This window comes from Lepisosteus platostomus, chromosome 5 (genome assembly GCF_059453375.1).
Source record: "Lepisosteus platostomus isolate fLepPlt1 chromosome 5, fLepPlt1.hap1, whole genome shotgun sequence".
Taxonomy (NCBI): domain Eukaryota; kingdom Metazoa; phylum Chordata; class Actinopteri; order Semionotiformes; family Lepisosteidae; genus Lepisosteus; species Lepisosteus platostomus.
In genome coordinates this window covers 6,582,682-6,601,348 of record NC_142615.1, presented here as the reverse complement: position 1 = coordinate 6,601,348, position 18,667 = coordinate 6,582,682, and the positions used below count along the sequence as shown (strand labels likewise).

The 18,667-nt window shown below is 41.2% G+C and overlaps 1 non-coding gene across 1 annotated transcript; it reads left to right on the top strand.

Annotated features, from left to right (window-relative positions):
* Nucleotides 1-10,491: 10,491 nt before the first annotated feature.
* Nucleotides 10,492-10,584, top strand: trnar-ucu (transfer RNA arginine (anticodon UCU)). Its single transcript has 2 exons — nt 10,492-10,528; nt 10,549-10,584. It is a non-coding gene; the product is annotated as a tRNA-Arg (tRNA).
* Nucleotides 10,585-18,667: the final 8,083 nt, after the last annotated feature.

The following is an 18,667-nucleotide window of genomic DNA, read 5'->3' as shown; positions in this document are numbered from 1 at the left end:
TTTCGGTCGGTTACGTGAAGCTCTGGTGGGGGCCCCCGTGCTAGACTACCCCGATCAGTGGTTACAGTATATCCTAGATACCGACGCGAGTGTCTCGGAGGTGGGCGTGGTGTTGGCGCAGGAGGGGCCAGATGGGGAGCGGTTAGTTGCCTACTACAGTCGGGCTTTGAATAAGGCTGAACGGAACTACTGCGTGACCTGTCGCGAGCTGCTGGCGGTGATGGTGGCGGTCCGCCACTTCAGGCCGTACCTGTTCAGGCCTCACCTGGCTGCTCCACTTTAAGGAGCCGGAGGGGCAGATGGTGTGATGGATAGAGGTCCTGCAGGAATACGACTTCACTGTCGTACACTGTGCGGGATCTCGCCATCTCAATGCTGACGCTCTCTTGTGGAGCCCCTATGAGGCCGCGGACTGCTGCTACTGCGCCCAGCGGGAGCAGTGTGAGGGGGCCGTCCGCACCGTGGTGGAGTCGAGTGCCGTGGCCACGGCCCTGGAGGGGCAGCTGGGGGTGGGTCTGTCAGACTTGGCGGATGTGGGGCCGGTGCTCTGCTGGAGGGCAGCAGGAGCGCGGCCTATGCGAGAGGAGCCTGCCCCACACCCAAAGTCCGTCAAGGCCCTCTGTGCCCTGTGGGAGGCCTTGGAGGTAAAGGATGGGGTGCTGCGCCGGGGTTGGCGGGCAACCATCAGTGGCGAGTGGTGCCACAGTCGCTCCGCGGGGCTGTGCTCCAAGTGGTGCACGGCCAGAAGGGCGTGGGGCATTTCGGCTGTAAAAAAAACTTCTTATTGGGGTCTTTGCCACCGGGACATGGAGCGGTATTGCCGAACGTGTGCGGTGCGTGTGGCCCAGAAGGGGCCCCCCTCCAACAACACCAGGTGGGGACTCCTATGGAGCAGGTGGGGGTTGACGTTTTGGGCCAGTTTCCGCGCACCGAGGCCAGAAACTGCTATGTCCTGGTGGCGGTGGACTATTTTACAAAGTGCCCGGAAGCCTATGCCCTCCCGGACCAAAGTGCCCCCACCGTGGCCGATGCACTACTGGAGGGGATGTTTGCCAGGCTAGGGGTGCCGGAGGAGTTACACAGTGACCAGGGGCGTAACTTCGAATCCCAGGTCTTCGCCAGTGTGTGCCAGCGCCTGGGGATCTCTAAGACGGGGACCACCCCGCTGCATCCCCAGAACGACAGGTTGGTGGAGCGGTTCAATCAGACTTCAATTGGTTTGAAGAGTTTTGCTGTGTTTTTGTGGGTAAGGCGAAGGACTTGAAGTCCATCGGGGTCTCCCCGCACAGGTTCAAGTCCTGCCAGCTACAACAATCTCCTTATGTCATCGTGTGCCTGCATAAAAATGGAAACGCACTACTCTACTTTTAAAACGCAAAATTGCTTGAAACCGCTGCCTTGGAAACAAATTCTTCAGCTTCCATGAATGACATTTCACAGCTGAAAGCAGATAAGGATGCTTTTAGTGTTCGTGTGTCTTGTGCCCTACTTCCAGCCTTTGAAAACCTAATTAGTAAAGCTGAAAGAACCGACTCCATGGGTGTTGGTCGTGCACAAGGAGGAGCTGTGACAATAGTAGACCAGGAGTGAGGATGGCGCAGATGGAAACTCGTTTTCATGCGCTCCTCTGGAAGGAATGAAAATAAAAGTTGAAACCCGAAACAGTAGTAGCCATAAGAGTAAATGCCTCCTAACAGCTAGCAAGCGCTCCTAGTTAGTGTCATGGTGTGTATCCCTGCCTGTCACATGGGAAACCGGGGTTTGATTACCGACGGGGAGACAGGTAACATTTTTACAATCAGATTCCAATCTCTAATGCTGTGTGTGAGAGTTTACGTAACTTTCCTTTTCTCACATTTTCTGACGACTATTCCAAATGGGCGCCCTGTCAACTCCTAATACTTTTCAAAAACCTGCCTGCGTGTTTGATTATTTTTATTTTAAAAAAGTTCAATATTGATCATAACTAAAGAAATTAATGATCACGAACAAAAAAAAGGGCTGAAGATGCGAGTCACTCTTGAATTAGAGCTGGGTGACACGGGCTTCTGTTCTGATATGGTTGTACGAGAAGCAAGAGGAATCGCTTCTCTCCTATGGAGCATGAGCTGAATCAGGAGTGAGACATTTCGCGTGTTCGTGCATATGTCCACGCATTAACCTACATCGTAAAATTAAAACTAAATTAAAAACTAACATTAAGTTATCAGAGACATTAAATTATATACAAACAAGAGACAGGCAAAGTAATAATTCTACATTAAGTGTCCTAACTAATTGAAATGACCAAACTAATTGAAATGGTCTGATTCAGAGCCTCTGCAGTTCGTGCTGAGTAGAATGACACCAGTACTGAACCCTCAGCACCGTACTGAGCACAAGCTGAGCTGCTCTCCATCTTTGCTACCCACGGGATTTCATTCAAATGGAGCTCAGAGAAGGAGCTGATCTCCAGACAGTAGTGTTAAGTTGTCTGCAGTCTCATGCGAATTTCGACAATTTACCCAAAGTGTTTTCTATAGCTTTCAGGTGCAGTTAATTTATATAAAGGAAGGTAAATCGTTTTAACGCAACAAAAGCCAGGCAGGAGTCAAACATACAATTTCCTGATCTGAAGTCAGACGCGTTATCCATTATGCCATTGGTCTTACATCGCTCAATTGCACCATAGTGACCTCAGTGCCACTAATAGTAATACATACTGTATTTCTGATTGAGCGCTGAGTGCAAAGGTTGAATAAGCTTTGCTCCTGCCATCGATTCGGCGTGAAAAAACACAGCATTAAAGTTTCACAGACAAATGCAGCATGCCGACAAAACCAATTTTAAAAACAACTACGGCACACTACGATTCGCACTGACTCTGAAAAGTGATCACGGCAGATGTTGTTCCCTGCATAACGCTGAAGGGACCAAAGAGCATTGCTGTTGGGAAGACAAAATGAGGCTTTTTTTTGCCTTGATGTTAAGCTAACAAAGACTATCTTGAAACACCTAATTCAGTCTCTCAACAGACTGTCAAGCAAAGTTTTTACCCATTGAACTCGCAATAGAAGGATGGTCTTAACCCACAAACACTTAGCAGCAGCGAAATTCAAACCTACCCCTGCGAAGAAATTGGAGCACAAACCCAGCACCTTAGACCACCCAGCCACACTCCCAACACCTTACTTTTGTTTCCTATCACTTCTTTGTCAGCTCTGAATATAGTTCTTCTTTGGAGCAGGCTTCAGACCTTTTATTTAATGTATAAAGGAGGGCGCATTCCTAAACGTGTAATTCCTGTTTTAGAAATGTTTTGGGCGGTGTGTTTTATATAGTATTCTGATTGTATTCAAAATAACAGTATTCTGATTGTATTCTGTAGACCTGTGTAGCAATCGTACTGGATGTGACATGGATTCTGAAATGTTTCTTGAAAAGGTATTTAGGGTTGCTTGAATCTATAACAAAAAAAGTGACCCGAAACTTCCTACGGATGCAGCCATTCAAAATGGGTGGGGTATTTTGCGGTATAAATTTTGAGCTTTTAAATTTAAACTGTGTATTACAGCATGTTAATCATCAGTCATTAAAAATTTGGTATATTTTATGAAAGCAAGATTGCTCAGTTGGACAAAAGTACACAACCTACCTTTATCAGAAATATTTATGCATCAAAGCCTTTACCGAAGATATTACTAATAGTATTAATAATGAATGACTTTGGACAAGCTGTAAACTCAAAGTATAATTTCTTTACCACATTTGTACAAGCACTTGGAATCTGTCCAAGCCCTACTTTGTCAGGCATTCTCTTTTACTGCAACGGACATAAAAACTCCCTTGCTTTTTAACAGGGCGTTTCATAATTTCTAACTACGAAAATTATTTAAACTGCGACACTTATCATTCAACCAGAGCTCAAAATATCACAAGTATCCTCAAGAGCACAGCAAAGACTGTATTAAAAGATACTTGTATCAGATACATGATAATCCAGGCTTTTTTATCAACGCTTTCTTTTCCGTATACCAGATATTATGGAACCACTTCAGAAGGATGTCAGCCAGCCAGATTCCACGAATCGGTACTTTAAAGAAAAAATACACACCGGTATTCCATTTCTCCCTTAACATTTTAAGCATCGAAGTCTTTAACTAACATGTGAAATAGCATGTTAAAAAGTGGTAGTTTTAAAGCTTTTCTGCTAATATAATATGGAATCGCGTATCTAAAGAAATTAATAACGATATGATTATATTCGTGTACTGCGACATTTCTTTGAAAAAATAGAATAGCAATATTATGGACAATTAATTGACTTTTATATTTCTAAATATCACAACATGATCGAATTTAAGTCATTTTAATAACAATGAACTGTCACCTATGCGTTACAATATAAACATTTATATTGATTTAAATCGCGTTTTGATTTAAACCGCAAACGCGTGTCTAAATATATGTGTTTTTTGATTCACAATCAGACAAATGCAACATAACTTGATATATTTATCTTCTAAGTATCTTAATAAACTTTCAGCATAGCTTTCTCCCCGTTTAGATTTATTTTTCTTGGGATCTTGGGATCAAACGTGGAAAGATTAGATTGTAATCGTTTTTATTTTTTAAATACATTTTAGAAAAGTGTAATCTATACTAAAAAGCTGTACACCACCTTGCTATAAAGATACATATTTTAATACTTTCGGGCTCAGATAGGACGGACACAAGAACTCAGACTTGCGGAGTTAAATCTCAACAAAACCACAACAAATCTCAATATCTAGTATGAATTATTTGTAATACAATCCAAAAATAGCCCGCAAACTCACTCAAATTCCTCCAATTATCATAATCCCGCTCCTTATGCAAAACCAAACCCTCCTCCCATCCCAGTTTATCCTCTTTATCATAAACTAAATCCAGCTCAATTTTCAACATAAAGCATTACACAATATCAATACGTCAACACTCTATACTCAACAACGATAATTCACAAACAACCAGAACATGTAACTCCACATTCCCAAATAGACCTAATTTCCATAGCCCCATCCCCTAATGCAAAACCAACATCCCTCCCCTGTTCTCTCTCTCCGCTGGCGTTTGTAATCGTTTTTATTTTTAAATAAATTTTAGCAAAGTCATGTATTTTTAAAATCTTAAGATTTCTATATTTATGTCTTTATTTAGTGGTTTCATTAGTGACAAAGGCTAAACTTTCTTGGAAAAATGTCTTTTATGTAAACCATGTTTGCTATTAATTCATTTAGGGCTAGAATATGTTCATTGTCTTCCAATGAAAGAAGGGTTCCTTTTGCCGTAGTCGGGTTGACATTAGAAGCTTGCCACGCCCGGACTGTTACACCAACGCATTAGCATGTTAAAGCGATTTCATTGAGGAGCCTAGCTTTCTTAACTAGTAAGTAATGTACTTTTGGAGGGGGGAGGTGTCTTTCGCTGGAAATCTTGCCCCCTTCTACTTAAAAAATACCTGTGAAACCGGTTTAATTCGTCACAGCCAGCACTCCCGCAGAAAGGGGGGTTGTACTTGTTAATGTCTTAGCCGGAACACATCATTATATCTCATTTTGTATTTCTATAAAAAAATCATTTGCCCAGCCTAACACTATTGTTGTTATTGTTTTTATCCTGTAAAGCGCTTTGAGCAGCACAGCTTTCTCACCAGTTAGATTACTTTTTGATACCATCCTTAAACAAAGCAGAAACTTCTTATATTTTCCGATGACATACAAGTGGAAAGATTACAGATTTTAATCGTCTTTTTTCTGAACCAGGGAAAATCTGATCATGTTTCTCTATAACAATAATAAAAAACTTTATTTTACATATCACCTTTAAAAGTGGCATCTCAAAGCAATACAGTAGATGGAAACCACAGATTACAAAGTAAATACCCAGACAAGTTTTTAATAAAATGCTTTTATTCATTCAGCAGAGAGAGCGTAAAACCTGGGCATAACAGCTGTTCCTTTTTCTGATCACCCGCTCTCTGGATACACGTCTCACCTGTCCTGTTCTTTGTTTTCCTAATTTGCTGATTATGCTTTCTGCGATCCACTCCTGCCCTCATACCTAAAGAAGACTATTTTAAATTTATTTGCGCGGTCCATTGTGCAATTAACACTTGTATGTGCTGTCCCTAAGGTGATATCACATAAAGGTGATATGTAAAATAATGTTTTTTTTATTGTTATAGAGAAACATGATCAGATTTCCCCGTATCAGAAAAAAAGATCTAAAGTATTCTAGTTTGTCACTAGTATACTTTTAATACAGTCTTTGCTGTGCTCTTGAGGATCCTTGTGATATTTCGAGCTCTGGTTGAATGATAAGTGTAGCAGTTTAAATAATTTTCTTAGTTAGAAATTATGAAACGCTCTGTTAAAAGCAAGGGAGTTTTTATGTCCGTTACAGTAAAAGAAAATGCCTTACAAAGCAGGGCTTGGACAGATTCCAAGTGCATTTTTGCAATTTACGTTGCATTGTGCTGCTGTAATACAGTTTAAAATAATTAAAAGTCTAAACAGTATCAGCTTTATTTATGGGTTGCAATTAAAAAAAAGTCAAAAACCGCACTCAAAATGCAATTTAGAGCTTTCTGGCAAGAGGAGACACCCAAGTTAATAATGTAACATGCCACTGCATGAACAAGGTTATACTGCTATTTCCTTAGATACGCGATTAAAAAAATATTTTTTATTAAATTTTTAATAAAATGCTTTTGTTCACTCATAATCTGACAATTTCAGGAAGACTAAGGAAGGACTAAGGGGATTGTCATCTGTTGTGAAAGCTCTGTGAGCTCTGTGACTTTGAGACCACTTGTTATCCCAGGTTGTTTGAATTGCCACAATTCAAATAGAGAAAAAAGAGCTGACTGACAAGATTTAAGATGTGGCTGTCAATGTTGGATTTAAAAAAACACATTGCCCGACGTTAGTTGCATTGCTTGAAAAATAATTTTATTTCGAGAGACTGGATAAGTAATTCAAGTGTTTTTTTTAACTTCCTGAAAAACAAATAATAATTTAACTATATGTGCAAATGTTTTATGATATGTCGCTGTTGTGAATGTCTGTGGAGTGTATCTTATTTGCCTGTCTGTCCTGGCTGTGCTCTCTCGCTTGCTCGCCCTCCTCTTCTCTCTCTCTCTCAATTCAATTCAAGGTGCTTTATTAGCATGACAGATTGGTACAATCGGTGTTGGGTATTTACTTTGCTTTGAGATGCCACTTTTAAAGGTGATATATAAAATCAAGGCTTTAACTTGCTTTAACTCCGCAAGTCTAAGTTCTTGTGTCTGTCCTATCCGAACCCGAAAGTATTACAATATGTATCTTTATAGCAGGTGGTGTACAACTTTTTAGTATAGATTACATTTTTCTAAAATGTATTTAAAAAATAAAATCGATTACAATCTAATCTTTCCACGTTTGATCCCAGGATCCCAAGAAAAATAAATCTATACGGGGAGAATGCTATGCTGAAAGTTTATTAAGATACTTAGAAGACAAAGATATCAATTTATGTTGCATTTGTCTGATTGTGAATCAAAAAACACATATATTTAAACCTGCGTTTGTGATTTAAATCAAAACGCGATTTAAATCAATATAAATGTTTATATTGTAACACATAGGTGACTATTCATTGTTATTAAAATGACTTAAATTCGATCATGTTGTGATATTTAGAAATATAAATTTGTTTGGTGCGAGTGAGGTTTTATTTAATCTCTGACCCAGGGAAATGTTTTATTTTTTCAAAGAAATGTTTGTTGAAAAAAAAGTAATGACTCCAGCAGGATTCAAACACACAGCATGTGAGGTAGGAGTCAGGAGCCTAACCCACAGTGCCACCGGCAAGGTCACATGCAGAGTGCTGAAAAAGCACTACAGAAACATTATCAATAGACAATGTACAGCGTGTACTATTCTTGTGTTGCGGTACATGAATATAATTATATTGTTATTAATTTCTTTAGATACGCGATTCCATATTATATTCCCTTTTAATCAAATTCTAAAAGTATGCTTGTTGACTCCAGTATCACATTAGTTAAAGACTTCGAAGCTTAAAATGTTTAGGGAGAAATGGAATACTGGTGTGTATTTTTTATTTAAAGTACAGAGACCAGCCATATACTGTATGTTTATGTTCCAAAATTAATATCGTTTATGGCCTTCACACGCGTTACAGTATGCTCCTATTCTTTTTATGCTCAGGTACTAAGATTTCCCTTCAGTGGTAAAATTCCACTGCTTGTGGATAGAAGCTATTGAAGAATCTAGTGTTAAGTGTCCGTATGCTCTTATATCTCTTGCCTGAGGGCAGTGGGGTGAAGAGCTCATGCCCGGGGTGGTGACTGTCCTCTGTGATGGCCAGAATTCTACCACGGCAGCGGTCCTCATAGAGCTGTTTAATCTCGTTGAGACCGCAGCTGATGATCTTCTGGGCCATATTGACCATTCTCTATAGTGCCTTTCTTTCTCGCAAAGAGGTGTTACCATACCACACAGTGATCCCGTTGGTGAGGATGGTCTCGATGGTGTAGCAGTAGAAGTTCACCAACACATGTATTGGCATCCCCCATCACTTGAGGCACCTCAAGAAATAAAGGCGCTGCTGAGCCTTCTTCATGATAGAGTCAGTGTTCACAGTCCAGGTTAGATCTTTAGAGATGTGAATTCCCAAAAACCTAAAGCTGGTGACTGTTTCCACTTCCATCAATACTGAGTGGGCTGTGAGTGTATGGCCTGTGTCTCCGAAAGTCCACTATTAGCTCTTTCGTTTTCTTTATGTTCAAGTCCAGGTTATTGCTATGACACCACCTAAGCAGCTGTACAACTTCATCCCTGTAAGTGGACTTGTCATCATCACTGATCAGTCCTATTATAGTGGTGTCATCGGCAAACTTAATGATGCGGTTGTTGCTGTGTCTTGCTGTGCAGTCGTGAGTAAATAGGGAGTACAACCTTGGACTCAGACAGCAGCCTTGTGGGGTTCCAGTGCTCAGGGTGAGTGGTGTTGATGTTTTATTGCCTATCCGCACCACCTGTGGTCTCTCGATAAGAAAGTCCAGCAGCCAGTTGCAGACAGAGTTGCACAGACCTAATCCCCTGAGCTTTGTCACCAGTTGACTGGGTATGATGGAATTGAATGCTGAACCGTAGTCCACAAACAGCATTCTCACATACGAGTTCTTAGTGTCCCTTAGTGTCCAGGTGTTCCAAGGTTGTATGAAGAGCCAGGGAGACAGCATCATCCACTGATCTGTTGTTCTGGTAGGCGAACTGCAGGGGGTCCAGGGACTCTGTGATGGAGGAGTTGATGTGTGACAACACCAGCTTCTCCAGGCATTTCATCACCACAGATGTTAATGCTACTGGGCAGTAATCATTCAGGCATGTCACTTTTGTCTTTTTGGGGGTTGGAACAATAGTGTTTTTTTTAAAGCAGGTGGGGACCATGGACTGTGACACGGAGGAGTTAAAGATGTCCGTAAACACTGTGGTCAGCTGGGCTGCACATGTCTTCAGGACGTGAGGTGGTATCCCATCAGGCCCTGCAGCCTTACAGATTTTCACCCTGCTCAGAGTCTTCTGCATGTCCTGCTCTGAGAGTTTCAGAACAAACTCGCCCTGCATACTTGGGGTCTTCTCAGCATTGCCCGTGTTCAGAGCATCAAAGTGGGCATAGAAGTTTGCCTGCTTTGGATCATTGTCCTGCTGCAGAACCCAAGTGCACTTCAGCTTGAGGTCACGAACAGATGACCGGACATTCTCCTTCAGGATTTTTTGGTAGACAGCAGAATTCATGGTTCCATTTACCACAGCAAGTCTTCCAGGTCCTGAAGCAGCAAAACAGCCCCAGACCATCACACTACCACCACCATATTTTACTGTTGGTATGATGTTCCTTTTCTGAAATGCTGTGTTACTTTTACGCCAGATGTAATGGGACACACACCTTCCAAAAAGTTCAACTTTTGTCTCGTCAGTCCACAGAGTATTTTCCCAAAAGTCTTGGGGGTCATCAAGATGTTTTCTGGCTCATCAGTGGTTTTTGTCTTGGAATTCTGCCATGCAGGCCATTTTTGCCCAGTCTCTTTCTTATGGTGGAGTCATGAACACTGACCTTAACTGAGGCAAGTGAAGCCTGCAGTTCTTTGGATGTTGTTGTGGGGTTTTTTGTGACCTCTTGGATGAGTCTTCGCTGTGCTCTTGGGGTAATTTTGGTCTTTAGAAATGGCTTTATAAACTTTTCCAGACTGATTAATCTCAATCACTTTTTCACACAGGGCCATGTAGGTTTAATTTTTCCCTTAATAATAAAAACCTTCATTTAAAAACTGCATTTTGTGTTTACTTGTGTTATCTTTGTCTAATATTTCAATTTGTTTGATGATCTAAAACTTTCAGTGTGACAAACATGCAAAAAAATAAGAAATCAGGAAGGGGGCAAACACTTTTTCATACAGCTGGCTCTGTGGCGCAATGGAGAGCGCGTTGGACTTCTAGGCCTCGATAGAATGAAGTCATTCAAAGGTTGTGGGTTCGAGTCCTACCAGAGTCATGTGTCATTTTTATTGAACCTTTCGAAATCCTCTAGGGATTGGTGTTGATCAAGTCAAATACAGGACTTCTTAAGAGTCCACAGTTGAAAATGAACCAGCAGCCACAAGAAAGAAATTAGCACTGGACTGTGATCACATCACTCCTGTCCTGGAGTCCTTGCACTGGCTTCCTGTCAACTTCAAAATCCTCAAGCTCAGCTATAAGGCTCTCCATGGCTTGGCACCTCAGTACCTGTCTGGGTTATCGCCCTACTCCCCACCTTACAACCTTCGCTCTTCTAATTGTGTTTTCCTATCTGTCCCCCAGTCCATCTGGACTACACTCTATGGGTGACAGGGCCTTCTCCTGTTTTGCCCCAAAGCTCTGGATCTTTATCCCCAAGGATATCAGTCACCTTCTCTAAACTCCTTCAAATCCAGACTCAAAACCCTCTTCTTTAGAAGAGCCTTTAATGAACTATTCTTTACCCCTCTGTTCCTACTGTATTTAATACCACCATCTATTGTCTCCTCTAACTGTGTATTCTCATCCTGCTTATCTTGTGTATTTTTTTAACTTTATTGTTGTCATTCTGTAAAGTGCTTTGAAAAGCCACCTTTAAAAGCGCTATATAATGTAAAGATTATTATTATTATTAATAATGAACAGTGCATTTAACACTGAGCACATGCAGTCCTTGTTGGCAAAGGATTGCAAAGGTTGGGAATTAGCTTTTCACTCATGTTGTTAAAGACCGTATCCTGGCTGTGTTGCAGGAAATGTCTGGATGCCATCACTGGATCAAGGAGAGGATCAGGGTTTTGGGAAGTCTTTTTGATGCCTGACACTGTGTGTTTCCTGGTTGTCATTCTGGACCTAAACAACAGAGAACACCATTGAAATCGCTGAACTGCCTAGCGGACACTTTGTCGCCTTCTTCTGACCTGTAATTAATGTGATTCTCTGTAAACGTGGCACGTTGTATCTGTGCTACCTTTATGGAGGGTGACCACACTCATAAGGATCATAGATTCGATCACAAGCATCTAAAAACGAGAATGAGAAAATGACATCACGCTAGAAGGCTGAATGGCACGAATTCTCCTGTTCCTTCTGCAGCAAATGTGAGTTTTTTTGCTTCTTAACACTGAGATAGTTGGAGATATTTGGCAGCTGTGGGATTCCAACTCAACCCTCAAAGAGACTGGAGCTTTAATCCAGCTCTAAACTAAAAACTGGGTGACTTGTAAGGGCTGGTAGGAGAGGAAAAGAATAAATGCTTCTTTTTTGGTCTTTAGCTACTAAAAGAAAGGAAAAAAATATTTGATTATTATTTATTCACCAGTTGTTTTGATCAAATCATTGTAACGCAGTGTCATATTAAGGTATAATATGTACATGAACGTCATGTCTGAGTCGATGATGGCAGCTGAGAATCGCTGGAGGACAGTTCATCATGAGTGGGTAAGCCTGCATAATGAGGGAGAAGAGATCGGCCTCTCTGATGCAGTGTCCAGTGACACTAACCTTCTGTCCTACTGTTCTCTGCTAATGTAGAGGGTGAATGTTTATTTAGGTGAATGTAAGGTTTCATTCTTGTAAAATATTTCCGAGCACTTTTTTTGTTGCTGAAAATTAATCTTGTGCATTTGAATGAATTCCGATATTGTCACCTAATTCTATACATTGTTTCATCAGACTAGAACATTTAGAGGAGCTCAATTGCATTTATGAATTGCATAGTGATAGTATTTCTTTCCGTTTAAATACTTCAGTCAAAAATGTAGAGAAGGTGCTCCTGTTTTCACCATTATAAGAACTGTGATGCACCAGTAATATTTACTCTCACAAAAGTATTGTAATTGTATTGTTCTGTTCTGTAACAATCTTGAGTGACACAAACCTTCTGTTTTACTGCACTACACTTCTCCAGAGGCCAGTTCAGCACACAAGGATCCTCAGTCAAACAAACACTGCAATCGCTTGATAAAAGCCATTCCTCATCCTTTCTCTTAGTATTGGTGCAACTTTTGTATGCAAAGAAGGCGATTTGACAATGAAAGGTGCAATCATCTTAAAGAGAGTCTTCATGAAGGCATGCACAGCTTAAGGCACATGAAGCTGAATCCATGAGCTGATTGACACAAAACAATGTCACTTCACATTATCCGCAAAGCTGTTTTGCTTGTCTGACCACCTCTTCGTACTTTACAGTGAGCGCATATATTTCAGTTTCTTCTTTTGTATTTTCCTTACTATTTTACTATCCCTTTCCCCCATGTGGAGATGTATCCACTGCCAAAACTGCTGTCTGATTATTTAAATTATCTGTTAAACTGTTACATGACTTCATCTAATTGTAAATTTATAAGACAGTCTGTGAGACATTTGTGAGAGTAGCTGAATCCCAGGGCTGCTGTGGGATCACACACAGACAGGTTGTCACGATCGCTAACCCCTCCTCTTAAGGGAGCTCCAGCCCTTCCTCGTTCCTTCCCATTGTCTGCACCTGTTCCCTATTCCCGGTCCCCCTTAAAAGCCAGACGCTGACCTCACTCCTGGCTTCTCATTGATTTCCGTGTCGTGAGAGCCCGGGGTCCTGCTGAGTCTGGCTCCGTTATGGTTTTAGTTTCCTGGTCCTGATTCCCTGCCCCGCCGGTCCCGACCCGGTTCTGGTTTTAACTACGGATGGATCCCCTGGTCTTGGACTTAACCTCTCGTCTTGGATTCCTCCTCTGGATTTACCCTTGGATTGTTCGCCCTGGATTCACTCCCCCCGGACACTAGCACTGCATGGACACACCCCCCTGTCTCCTGACCGACTCCTGCATGATATTTTTCCCCTTGTGTCTTCACTATTCTGGATTGCGTCGTCCGCATAGGGCCCGGAAAGAACTGTTCGTGACACAGGTCTTCTGTGTGATCTGAGTCCCACTGCCCAGAGCTACAGACTGGTCAAATGGTCGCTATTGTAGACAGGACCATCGGCTACAAATAATCAATATCCTGATCATATTGTCACTACTGGTGTTTATTACATAAATACTATATATAAATAATAAGATAATTCCACACTCATGTGTGTTATAAAGCATTTATAAACATTTTGGGAGGCTGACATACAGTAAAGAAAGTAATACTGAAGGGCTGGAAGTCCTGGAAAGCGTTAATAGAACCTTCTTGCTTTCGACCTGGAACAGAGCCCACAACTGCCAGATCAGTGACCCCTGAGCCCAGTTCACAGAGAGGAGAACCAGGAGCTCTTTTATGTCTCTAAGAGGGCTGGGAGGAAGGATAAAAGGGGGAAATGTGACATGAGTCCAGGCTGTTCTGTCTGATATTGTTCATGTAGCAGCACTGATTGTCTGAATATCTTCTGGTTCTGGATTGTGAGGATAGAGAGCAGTACGGAGTTGAGATCCTGTCTGAGTGTGAGTCTGAGCTGTGAATCTGACTGAGAAGAGAATAATGATTTTTTATTCTGCCTGAGAATTTTCCTGAGAATTGTTCCTGAGAATTTGTCTTCTTTTCCAAGTGGTGTTACATCCCCTTCAGATACTCTGCACAGACTGCCAGAGAGAAGAGGAGAGAGAGATGGACAGATAAGAGCACACACAGCAAGAGACACATACGTCTTGATTTACTTTGAAGCAAGTGTTCATTTCTTTTCTGGAACAAGTTGTTTCTGAACTTCAAGAAATTCATACAACTTCTGAAAGATAAAATACAAATCTTGCTTCTCAGGACAGAAGAAATGCTGCAAAAAAATGCCAGTGATTTGTGAAAAGCAACGGGAATGTGTCCCTCTGCAGCTGTTAAACAAAGGGCTGGTGGGTCAAACGCACTCAGGGACGCGCTTCAGATTGTGATGATGTAAACATAATCTCCGCTAAAAATTGAAGGGATTTCGTCGCAAACCCTCTTGAATGTTGCAGGAAATCTTTGTGTTTTACTCGTGTGCAACTACAACAAGTAAACAAATAAGTACCTAAGTCAATGTCCAAGAAAACCATCTTCACGTGTGGAATTTTTCTTTAACTGGCTGTTGGGAGAATTCATTTATACACCCGTTGTATCCTTAGCAAAAATATTTTAAAATTAGAACACAGATTTGTTGGAGAACTTGACAATCCTTGAAATCATTATTAAATGAGCATTATACAAATGTGCGTTGATATTTTTAAGATGTACCTTAATTGTAATATATATACATAATTGCTTTGATATGGATGTTCATTTGAAGGAATTGAGGAAACTATGAAGGATAGCAGAACAACCAAAGATACATTTGGGCATCTGCTATTGGTAAAGATGAAAGAGTACCGTAAGTGTGAAGCTTTCATACACACGAGAGGAAAAAAAACAGATTTTATGCACTTCATTAAATTGATGGTGTGCTTATCAATCGTGCACATAACAGAGGATAGTTTCGATCCATCGACATCTGGGTTATGGGCCCAGCACGCTTCCGCTGCGCCACTCTGCTGACAGCTGTCATAGTGTGATTCAACACAACTGCTCCATCTTTGCTTTCTAAAAGTGCGCCCGAGATGAAAAGTTTCAACGGTAAACGCAGACGTCACTTTGAGCACTTGGTCTTTTATAGTACGAATCATCACACGCTGCTCTACATGGGCGTGTCTTCAAGATCGTTGAGAACCAAACCTTCTGCTTTCACAGGCAACTGATTCTTTCGTCGTTAATTCCCAAATCTTCAATGAGAATCAGTGAAATGAAAATCAAACACATGTACACACTCGCGTCCTAACCTGAAAGAAAAATCTACACCCACTTTATAATACTGTAATGCAACGGGGGCTCCGGCGGGCGCCCTTGCTGCATCAGGTCAGCCCCATCCCGACTGAGGCTCGAACCCAGGACTTCCGCGTCTCTCTGCAGCGACCTAACCCCGTGAGCTAAAGAGAGATCTCTCAACAGCCCAGTAGCTGTAGTCCTGCTATCACAGGGAAGGGAGGTGACATCACCTGCTCTGGTACGCCGGCTCTTACACAGTGCCTGTCGGCCGTAAGCGTTACACTCTCCCCCGCTTAAATCGCCGTCCCCGGCGAAGGGCTATCCCACCCCGCTTCTGACACCAATGTAACGCAACGGGGGCTCAGGCGGGCGCCCTTGCCGCATCTGGTCGGCCCCATCCCGAATGAGGCTCGAACCCGGGACTTCTGCGTCTCTCTGCAGTGACCTAGCCCCGTGAGCTAAAGAGAGAGATCTCCCCACAGCCCAGTAGCTGTAGTCCTGCTATCACAGGGAAGGGCGGTGACGTCACCTGCTCTGGTACGCCGGCTCTTTACACAGTGCCTGTCGGCCGTAAGCGTTACAATACTGAAAATGATTCAGGAAGTACAGCAAAGTTCTAAAACCAGCGAATGCATCTGCATACATAAAATGTCAATTTTTCAAAAGTAAAATCTTCAGCTTTGAAAGATTACCATCCATATATTTTCGTTTTTCTCTTTTTTTACATAACATGTTTCGAGAAACAAACTGTCTTTTAATTAAGGCTTCATTAGAAAATGTGTATCTTGGTTTGCCAAGTTAAAATCGGCACTTCCCAGTGGGCAAAAGATGTAGAATATATGACTATTAAACGTATACCAGACGTGTAAATGTGCTCCTTAACTGGTCTAGAATGAAATTCTAATATACGTATATCGTTATACGTCAATTAGACATCTATGATTATATGTTTATTATACATAAATAGTTGGAGTTCTATTATACGGATAAATTTAGAAGACTATTATACATATATAGTTAAAGGTCTATTATACATCAGAGAAAGATTTTTATAGGTGTAGAAACTAGTAAATTAAGCCAATGATTTATTTTAGAAATGTATTCTTAAAATATACAATTATTCACACCTGAAAAATATGTATTTCAAATTATACATTATACTGTATACAATATTGTAATCAACAAATGTCTAACCATCATAAAAAAACACAACTAGTAAACTTCAGTTACAAATTCTAGTAACATGGCAATATATATATATAGTAATGACAAACACAAACTAATTACATGAACACGCTAATATTTAACTCAAAACCACATTTCGCTTCAAATATAAATTTTAAAATTTACAACTTCTTTATTTCCACGAAAATATTATGAATGTAGCACAAACGCTACTTTCTAATAAAGACAGAAAGAAACTGTTTGTTTTGTGTCTCATGTGATCCTCCTCTCAATACTAATGAAATGTTTAATATGATCCCTCGAGAAAAAAAAAGGAGTCAATTTCCGCCTGGAATGATTGATGCCCCATCAAACATTTTGTAATATCCCTGGAAGTTTATACAGTAGAATCCTGGTTCGTGGCTTAAATTCAAGGTAAACAAGACTAAGGAAACGAGTTGGAAACTTGATGTCGAAGTGGGATTTAAATCACCCGGAACATTTCACTACATTGGGCAGTATTTGCCAGAGAGCAATGCCACTGCATCTCTTCGATAGCTCAGTTGGTAGAGTGGAGGAGTGTAGTGGAATCAGCAGGGAGTCCTTAGGTCGCTGGTTCGATTCCGGTTCGAAAGAAGGTGCGTTTTGTGTACTTTAATCAAAGAGTTAAAAAAGCGAATCTGTTTCATTCAGACATTGATCAAAAGCTCAATAAACGACGAAGCAGAGGTTCCTGTTCCGAATTCAGCCCACGTCTGTCTTGTTTTGGCCAAGATCTGATCTTTGAATTAAGGGACTACTCTGTCTGCTTTGTAATTCAAAAATACATACAATGTCAAGTTTTTTGTAGATATAAAGGTGTTCTCTGTTTTCAAAGGATAGGTACTTAATTGGCATAATGATTTGGTATTGATTTTGTATCGTTGTATTATAAAGTTTGTGCTTTCTGTGTTTTTATCGTATTGTGAACTTATTTTTTAAATAAATGCTTACAAAGGCAAACACGGCACACATCTGTTTATACCAGTGGTGAATTGTACAGTTTTATTAAGTACAGGCTACTGTGCACTTCTGGGAGTATAACAGGTTCGATATAAAGTGGCAAAAATATAAAAGGGGAAAATACCCCAGACTGCGTGTAAAGCCCTCGTTGTGACTGTTTTAGATAAAAATGGCGTACTGTGCACGCAATGTTGCAGAAACACAATCTGATATTTTGATAGTTATTATTTTAATCATTTGACAAGTATGAGGCCCAGGATCCAAATCTTCAGTTCTGATTTTTTTAAGTGATATCTTTCCTTCCTGTCGTGGAAGTCACACGATGTGAGCAATTGTTTTTTTTTTTACGTCGCGATCCAAAGAGCCTCAGACGCACTGTAACCAAACCAGGATGGATTCTGCTGGGAGCCGGACTGAGGTCATTCTCACTCCCTGTGCTAAAAACAGAATTAGCTCTTCCCCGAACATCGTCTACAGCTGCTGGATGGTGCTCTGCGTTTTACTGCTCCGGCAATTGCTTTTATGAAAGACAGATCACTTGTGCGCTTTTAACCTTCTCGCAGCTACAGGTGAGACTGGCGCTCGCGATATGAAGGCACCCGCTGGTACACCTTCTCTAACTTTCACGATCGCGATAGACTTTGCTTTTTTTAAAAAAAAAAGTAGATATAGCCCTGAAAAAAGCATTAGCTTTTTCAGTTTTTACATTAATCTATTTTGAATCAAAGTTTGATATTTTTTTTATTTTTTATTGCATTTTACATTACAATAATAATAATAATAATAATAATAATAATAATAATAATAATCATTATTGCGTACACTTATATAGCGCTGTCCTGGACACTCCACTCAATGCGCTTTACAGGTAATGGGGACTCCCCTCCACCACCACCATTCTCCTGAATGATCACAGAGATTCAGGACCTCGGTTTTACATCTCAGCCGAAGGACGGCGCCTGTTTACAGTTTAGTATCCCCGTCATTATACTGGGGCATTAGGACCCACACAGACCGCAGGGTGAGCGCCCAGCGACAGAAACCAGATGGTACCATGTATCGGGCTCGGCTGCGAGCAGGACAATGACGTCACGTGGACAAAGTAGAGGAAATCAAAACGGTTCTATAAAAGACCTGTGTCAGCTGTTGGTTTGCAGTCTGGACTCTAAATCCTCCGATCC